Source organism: Sminthopsis crassicaudata, chromosome 4, assembly GCF_048593235.1.
Source record: "Sminthopsis crassicaudata isolate SCR6 chromosome 4, ASM4859323v1, whole genome shotgun sequence".
Lineage (NCBI taxonomy): Eukaryota > Metazoa > Chordata > Mammalia > Dasyuromorphia > Dasyuridae > Sminthopsis > Sminthopsis crassicaudata.
In genome coordinates, this window is record NC_133620.1 from 296,904,817 (window position 1) to 296,913,801 (window position 8,985).

The 8,985-nt window shown below is 40.9% G+C and overlaps 1 non-coding gene across 1 annotated transcript; it reads right to left on the minus strand.

Moving 5' to 3' along the window:
- Positions 1-8,343: 8,343 nt before the first annotated feature.
- On the minus strand, positions 8,344-8,425 carry TRNAS-CGA (transfer RNA serine (anticodon CGA)). The gene has a single exon. It is a non-coding gene; the product is annotated as a tRNA-Ser (tRNA).
- Positions 8,426-8,985: the final 560 nt, after the last annotated feature.

Below are 8,985 nucleotides of genomic sequence, written 5' to 3' on the forward strand. Positions count from 1 at the left end.
TCCAGCACCGCCTCCAAAACCCATCCTTCTTCTCCCTCCTCCCCACCCCTTCCACAGCCACCAGGCCAGTTGTGAACAACCAGCACAAAAACCCCCAGACTAAGGACACGAGACTACCGGAAACAGGAGGTGTGAAGGAGAGGCAAACAGGAGCTGAAAAAGGAAAGGCAGCTAGTTGGAGAATGGTGTTTCTCCAAGATCATTTGTGAGAGTAGAGTAGGGTTGGAATTAGAATTAGAAGAATCTTGATTTCACATATAGGTATCAGAGTGGAGTTATGATTGCAGTGAAGAAATGATAATAGCAAGTGCCATTATTATCTCATTCTTGGTTGGAGTTCAGAGAGAAAACATATCTCAGTCCTGCTATTACTCTTTTCTGTTTAATCTTAGTGGTGCTCAAGGGAAAGGCAGCTTACTGTAGTGGCTAGAGACTGCCTTCAAATCCCCTCTTCCATGTAGTCCCACCATTTGCCATCCTCAAAGGTCAAACATTATGGAGAAAATTCTCCTGGTAAAACTACCCTTGAAGTCAGAAAGTCCTGCCCATACCTGACTCTGTGATCCTAAATGGAACAACTGGATTTTGCTCTAATTTGATATGGGAAAATTCTTAACTGGAACTTCTCAATATTCATATGTATGTATATTAATATAATTCACAATATTATTACACTTCACATTTTTATAGCAATAGAATTCTAATAATCCTCTGAAGTAGGTAATTCAAGTATTCTTAAATTCATTTGCAGATGAGATGATGGCATGTATAAGCAGTAGGTGCCACTTTCCCATGGTCTTCTACAAGTGCCCAGGAATACAAGTAACCACACTGATCCTGAAACACAAAATGAAACCTTCCTTTTCCTATGTTCTTCTCCTAGTTCCTGTTCCCTGATTTTGGAAAAAGTTTACCCTTTCTCAACTTCCCTTTCTTTAATATTTTTCTCTAAATCTTTTGCTTAAAAAACTCATTTAATATAGTGTTTTATAGTTTACAGATTAGATGCCTCCGCATTATATAGCTTCCCAATCCCATTCCTCAAAAATACTAGTCCCTACTCTTCCCACTAGCAAGCCAATCTCCTTACTTATATAAAGATTTTCATAGGACAGATATATGTTCTCCGACTCAGCTGGGTGGATGGAGACCACTTTGGGCATAGGGTTGGAGAAACAATCCTTATATCTGTATTTTCTGATAGTATATAGTATCCATAGTATTGCATAGTTCCATGAGAGCAGAAACTTATCTAAAACTGAACCTGTCTTACCTCCTCTTATGCTTAATAAATGTAGACTGAATTGTATTCCAAACCTTTAAGTTATCAGGAGGGGAATGCCTTGCTCTGTCCCCTTTCAATACACACATACCACAAAAGGTAAGGAAAGGAATAATAGCTACTAAAGTTGCTATATACCAGACCCTTTATTAAGGACTTTACAATTATTATTTTTCATTCAATCCTCACAACAATCCTGAGAGATAGGTGTTATTGTTGTTCCCACATTGCAGATGAGGAAACTGAGGTAAACAGAGGTTAAGTGAATTGCCCTAGCATCACATAGCTAACAAGTGTCTGAGGCCTTGAACTCTGTCTTTCCTGGCTCTGTAGCTGGGACTTCATCCACTGTACCAGATAGAAAGACAAGACAATACATACAAAATGTCAGAATTATGGAAGATCTGAGTTTATCTCATCCAGTCTGATAATTTTATACACAAAGAACTGGGGCTCCCCTAAAGAGGCAGTGACTTGGCCAAAGTCACATAATTTGTAAGTGGCAAAACCAGAAAGTCAAACCTAAGTCTTTTGAATGCCAGTTTAGTGACCTTTCTGACCTTTATCCAAAAATGATAAAATTTTATTCTCTAATGGAAAGATAAAAAGAGAACCAGAGACAAAGATAGACATAGAGAAATGTAAAGAGAAAGCTAGATTTTCCCAGATCCATCCTAGTGCTTTGGTAGACTCCATAGTCTTGTAAATTATACAAAAAGCATAAATTTGGTCTCTTGAAAACATCCCAGTTAGTATAATAAGAGTGAGGTGCCCTTAGGACTACAGGATCAGACTCCCCAGTGAGGCCAAATGGAACTGCACAGATGTTGAAAGGGAACATGGCTGGAGCCTAAGGCCCTCTCCACACCCCCCCTGGGAATTTGAGTCAGGTTTGTGGTTTCCTTTTCACCAGGGCCTAGTAGAAGAGAAAAAGGCTGTTCACAACCAGGTGTGGGCCCAACCCCTGGCCATATGGGGTGGCTTTAATGATCCAAAGCAGCCTGGGTTGGGAGCAGGGGGCCAGGAAAGGGATCCTCCCCTCTCTCCCACCACACTTCATCATCACTTCATTCCCAGAATGACGCCTCTCTCTCTGCAGGCTAGGTTCCACTTCTGACCTAGCTACTGGGATCAGGTTCCTCCCAAAAGGGATGGAGTCAAAACTTGCCAGCACCTATCTTCACTTCAGTTCTACCCCTAACTTTGACATATTAATAACCCCAAAACTGTATATCCAGTGAATAGCTTACTTTGTATACATTTGTTTGCATGTTGTTTCTCCCACTAGATTATAAACTCCTCAAGTGCAGGATTGTCTTTTGCTTCTTTTTATGCCCCCAGCACTTAGCACTGTGCCTAACTTGTAGTAGGCACTTGATAAGTGTTTATTGAATGAATGAATATTCAATGAATGAAACACCTCTCAAACCTTTACTCCTGCTGTCTCCTGGGAAACCTATATCCTGGACACAGGCCTAGCATTTGGATCCCCTCCAGCCTCGGTGTCACTAGAGCAACTTTGGAATCATTTATTTATGTAAAGAGCAGATAGACACTCAGTTCATTGGTAGACAACTGGCTTCTACCCTAAAAGAGAGCTAGCTCTGGTTCCTGTCCAGTATATCATTTTTATTTATTTTTTTTAAATTATAAGTGTTTAAAAAACATCTTATTTTTCAATGAAAGCCAGACTTCTCTCAAGTCTCCTGAAAAGGGAAAAAAGAATACAAGTTGCTGTAATGCATAGAACAACAAACCTGGAATCTGGAAGTTCTGGTTAAAATCCCACCTCAAGCACTTGAGAGCTATATTTAGGAAAATGATTAGGAAAATTATTATACTCATTGAATCTTAAGAATCCCCATTTGTTAGATGGGGATGATAGTACAGGGTTGTTGTAAGATAATAAAGCCCTAAAATAAATATATTTTTTACAAAATCAACTATTATCATTAACCTCTTCCTCAAGTTTTGTCCTTGGCTCTTTTTTTTCTTTCATCTCTTTATTTTCCTTCCTTTTCCTATGCGAATCTCAGTTCTCCACTTTTCCCACCTTCATCCCATGCCTTCCTCAGGTCTAAGAAAATTCCTTCTCCTCTGATACCCAGCAAGAGAGCAACTAGGTAGAGATGGGGAATGGTGAAGCAAGGAGGAAGAGTGGGCAGCTTGTTGACTGGGGCAGTCAGAGAGGAGCTTTGCTTAGAAAGCTGCAGGCTTTTCATTCTTGCTTTTTTAAAAGTATTTTTCTCCTTAACCTCTTATTTTTTCTCCTCTCTATCTCTTATCTCAACTATCTCTGCATTTTTGCCTCAGTCCCCATTCCTTCTCTCTGTTCTGGGTATTTCTCTGTCTCCCCTCTTTCTCCTTTCTCAGTTTTCTCTCCAGGTATCTATCTCCCAGCCTCTCTCTCTCCCAGGCTCTCAGCCTTTAGCTTTCCTGGGAAGGCTGTTAACATAGAGAAGTTATTGACACCTTCCCTACCCCTGCTTTCCAGGCCTCTTTGATCTTGCACGCGCCTGGGCCTCAGGCCCACGGGCCAGATGTAGCAGCCACTTGTGAGAACACAGCATGCATGCCTGTAGGGAAGAAGGAAAAGTTAGGAGCATCTGCAAGCAGAAACCCCCTCCCTCCCTCCCCCCGGCCAAAGAGGGTTTCTCTTTGTGTCTCCCTCAGCTTGTTTCTTTTTGTCTCTGTGACTGTGTCTCTTTTTATTTCCTATGTGCTTCTCTTTCACATAGACTGCCTTCTATGCCACTGCTGTTCTCCAAACTCCTCTCTTTCCATGCCATGAGAACAGTTTATTTGGGTAATAAGGTGTGAAACAGGAGGTCCTTGACTGAAGGGTGATGGGGAGAGAGTGGAGAGGGAGGTCACCAAATGGGGGACAAACAAATGGGACAAACTAGTTGGAGAGAAAGGAGAGATAGAATGAGAGAAAGGGAAGGAAACCAATAGAACAAAAATAGAAACAGAAAAATGAAAACTGGGTTAGGCAAGAGGAGCCATAAGGCTTTGTTGAGGTTTTCTGGAAAGGAACTCATAGATCGAGGTCACAGAGAACCAAACAAGAGCTGGACCTGGATCCTGACTCCAGAGGAGGTCTGACTCAGTAGCTCCAGGCTCCTGGCTTTGGATTCTGAATACTGGGACTGCTTTTGGTATCCGTTTCCCTTTGGTCTCCTTGCAAGGCTAAAATCACAAAAGGTCACTGCCTTGGGGTTGTGGTAGGTAGGGATTGACTAATGGGATCTCACACCTTGAGAATGCCCATTTACAGTTGGGAATTTCTGTTTCAAAAGGCTTGCATGCAAATCACTCTGGGCATATTCCCAGGTTCTCTGGTTCCTAGACACCTGGTAAGTGTCTTTGACTACTGGGGGGGGAGGGGGAAATAGCAGGGGAGGGTTGTACTCGTGTCCTCCACGCGTAGGACTCTGTGGGTCGGAAACAGAGCACAGCTGTCAGGTGTCATTGATTTCCCTCCTCCATAGCTGTGCAGTAACTTTAATTCCCAGGCCTAGGTGCTCCTCCTGCTTCGGCTCTTCAAAGAGAAATAAAAGGTTGGGAGGACCTATTTTTCTCTGTCCCTGGAGCCCTGGTTTCTCTTGAAAGTCTTGGGAGCCAGAAGAGTGGAAGTGAGAAGTAGTAGGAGATGGGAACCTATAGATTTAGTGCCACATCATTAAATACTAGAAAATGCTGAATAAGTCCTCCCTGTCACCTGGGAATGATCTCCCTATACCTCTTTCTCTATGGTTTTCCATCTTCTCTCTCTACAATCTCACCTCTAAACTTTCTGTAGTAGCCCTTTCTCATGGGATATCATAGGACTGAGAAGTCCAAAACAGGACAGGGCAAGGAGTTGAAAGAAAAGGTCTTATCCACTGGGGCCAGTGGACTGAACTGTGAATAATTCACATCTGTCTAGAGTAATCTCATTATCTCTCACACCACATTAAATGAATGGAGATTCTTAAGGGACATAAAGGTGACTTATCTTGTAGTCAGTCTAGCGACATCAGCTGACGCGTGGCTCTACGAAGATATTTGGGCAGTTCTTCCTCCTCCCCGTTAATTTTCCTCCCCTAACTGCAATCTTATATAATGCTCTAGTGTGGTCATAGTTTTGGACCTGCCTTCTTTGGTTCTCCATCCGATATCAGGCTAAGGACCTGAAAGTTTAGAGCTAGAGGATGGGAGTTTAGTGTTTTGGTGCCTTAGATTTAAGAACTTGCAGGGAACAGGGAGGAGCTGGGAGAGGAGGGCAAACTCCCTGGAACCCAAGGAAGTTCTGAAAATGGGGGAGGGGAAGCAGTGCTTAATAGCCATATCCCTTTGAAGAAGGGTTTCCCACTTGTCTGAATGAGATCAAAGTCAAGGAGATAGTAACACTGCTGTGGTATAGGTGGTAGGAAATCAGAATCTGGAAGAATGTAAGTAATGATCTGGAATTAGGACAAGGGATTCTTTGGAGACTTTATACTCAAGATGTTAGTAAGACAAAAATGTAGGCCCTTTAAAAGGACCATTAGACTGAGAGTTAACATCATGATTAATTTCAAAGTTTGCATAAGCATTTACAAATATCTTATTTTACCCTCACCAGAATCCTGCATTGTAAAGTACTGTTATTTTCTCTACCTTATAAATGAGGAAACTGGGTCAGACTGTCTGCCTCTGTTTCCTCATCTTTGAGGACTGGTTAAATTCAAACTCAGGTCTTCCTAACCAAAACCAAACCAATAACTTATCAACTTCTCCATCTAAGTGCTTATGATAAAGGTAAATTTTCCAAATTTTCAAAAGAGGATGTTATTTGGAAACTAAAAGTTCTAAAAGTTTGGTGTTGAATTCTGGCAAAATTTTGCAATGTTGTTAAAGTTTACAAACACATAGAAACAGAAGCAGTGATAACTAAAAGTTAGCTTCATTGAAGGACAATGTTAGATTAGTTTGCTTTCTTCTCCCCCTCTAGGTTTAATGAAGTGGTAGATCAGGGTTTATCTTTTAAAATTATCTATTAATGTTAGCAGCTTGGCAAAAAGCTCAATATTTGAAAATCTCATTTCTTCTGATTCATGAGCGAAAAATCTTTCTCAACCCTGCAACTCAAAAGACAAAGCCAGAAATCTTTTTGAAGAATACTACTCCAATTTTGCACTTATCTGGCATAGATGTGATTATAATCAAAACATTATGAAGAACATGCCAAGAGGTTGGTACAATTAATGGGAAATTATAGACAAATCTTGTTATTGGGTTTTTGTTTTTGTTTTTTCAATTGCTCCACTTTACTCCCTGGTTATTTTCTCACTAGATTATCTTGCTGCTCAGTAAATCCCTTCAATCCTACATATACATACAGGAGCCATGGAAAAGATTGGGGTGGAAGACTGTGAAAATCTGAGTCAATATTGTGCTGTAACAGACAAAAAAGCCAATGCAATTTTATATAGCATCAAGGTATGTCTTCTAGAGCCAAGAAATAATCCTACTTCACACTGCCTTGGTCAGGCCATATCTGAATTGTTGTGTTCAATTCTAGGGGCCACTTTTTAGGAATGAGAGAAATCAGTATGGCAATATAAGATTTGATTGAAAATATAATTTTGGGGGAAATGATAGCTGTCTTTAAAAATCTGAAGGGCCTTCATGTGGTAGAAGGCTTAGATTTGGTCGGTTTAACCAGGAAGGATTATCCATAAATTAGGTAGGTAAAGTTCCTAAAAACTACAGCTGTGATTACAGAATGAAAAGGGCTTTCTTAATCCTTCAAAATATTTCCACTGAAAAACTTCAAGTTGAGGCTAGATAACTACTTTTAAACTTTGTAGAAGGGATTCCTGTTCTCTTCCAGATTAAAGTAGATAGATTTCAAATTCTTCCCAACTCTGATATTCTAAAATTCTGCAAATATGGGTTGAGGAATTAGGAAAACAGTTTTCTCCCCTGTAAAATTAATAAGCTGTATGAAAATAATTATAGGACTTCTATTATTTGGTGGGGGGGGAATGGAAAAAGGGAATAAATAAGGGAGTGTTCATCAACTAGGGAATGGCCCAACAAATTATAATATAAATATAAAGGAATATGTATTATTTTGACTTTTTTTTTTTAATGAGAAGGGATGGTTTCAGGTAAACCTAGGAAGAAATAGATGCAGATGATGTGGGCAGAAACAAATCATTACCTGCAATTAAAAAAATTGTAAAGACAGACAACTTTGAAAGACTTAAGAACCCTGATCAATGTAACCTTCAACCATGATTCCTAAAGACTGAGGCTGAAACATGTATCTATTTCTTGTGGGAGAGATGATGAACTTAGGGTTCGGAACGAGATAGATGTATTTTTGGTCAAGGCCGATTCAGGAATTTGCTTTACTATGCATATTTGTTACAAGGTCCCCCTCCCCCATTTTTTTTCCTTTGTCCAAGAGCACAGAGTTTGGAGAGAGGGAAAACAAAGTTTTGTCAGTTGAAAAAAAAATAATTAAAAACAAAAACAAAAAACCACACTGGATTTGGATTCAGAAGACCGGGGTTCAAGTCTCTGTTACTTATTACCTGTGTAACTTGGGCAAATCACTGAACCTCGTTCCTCACTTCTTTCTCTGTGCCAGACTAGATGATTCTGGTATCCTTTCCAGCTCTAAATGAATGATCCTTCTGGCAGAGAGGTAAGGGACTATGGAAGCAAAATAGTGCATTTATTTAGTGATTCCATAGGTTGGTTTTAATAACTTTCTTTTTCTTGTTACAAGGGAAGGTTTAAAATGCTGGGAGGGATAACTAAGAGCTATCTGGAAATGACTGTGATGTAAAAAAAAAAAAAAAAGCACCAATAAAACCATTACTTTTAAAAAGTTGGACTCAATATTCCTTGAGGAAGGTCGAAAAGAAGAAACAGAGACAGAAAGACAGTCTTTTACAGAGGTACATATAGGGATGAAGGAATTGGTGGCCAAAAGGTAAGAGTTCTAAAGATCGTTTTCAGGTGTTTTTATAAGGAAGCTTGACACATCAGATAAGAGTGCCCATTATTTCGAAAACATCCAAGCACGCTGTGAGCAGGATTCGAACCTGCGCGGGGAAACCCCATTGGATTTCGAGTCCAACGCCTTAACCACTCGGCCATCACAGCTTAATGAGCACTTCCTTTTTCCATCCATACCAACCCATGAATACAATCTCCTGTCCCCGTTCCCCCCTAATTACCCCCATTTCCTCCAGCCTACCTTTTTCTTTTAATCTTATTCCTTTAGTTCTTGGGCGGGGGAATCTTTGCGCAGGCGCCCCAGATTTCCATCACCTACTGAACTTCCCGTACGTGCGGTCCTCGTCCCAACTCATCTTAAATACTTTACAGATGTCGGTGCTTACCCACTGCATCTGTACCCTCCCGCGTCAGGGGCCCATAGAGGACGGACACACACACACACACACACACACACACACACACACACACACACGAGAGACAACGTGACAACGCAGAGATCTGCCTCTGACCCTTCACTTCCCCCACTTCTCATTCAGCCTAGGAGTACGATTCCCATAGATTTAGTTCCCGATATGAGAAGGGCAGGGTTGGCACAAATGAACTGAACTCACCGATCCGAGCAGGGAGCCCTACCCATCTCAAATTGAGCCGGAGTGTGCGCAATCACTGCGGCAGCAATAAACCAGAGATGCCTTTTACCAAGA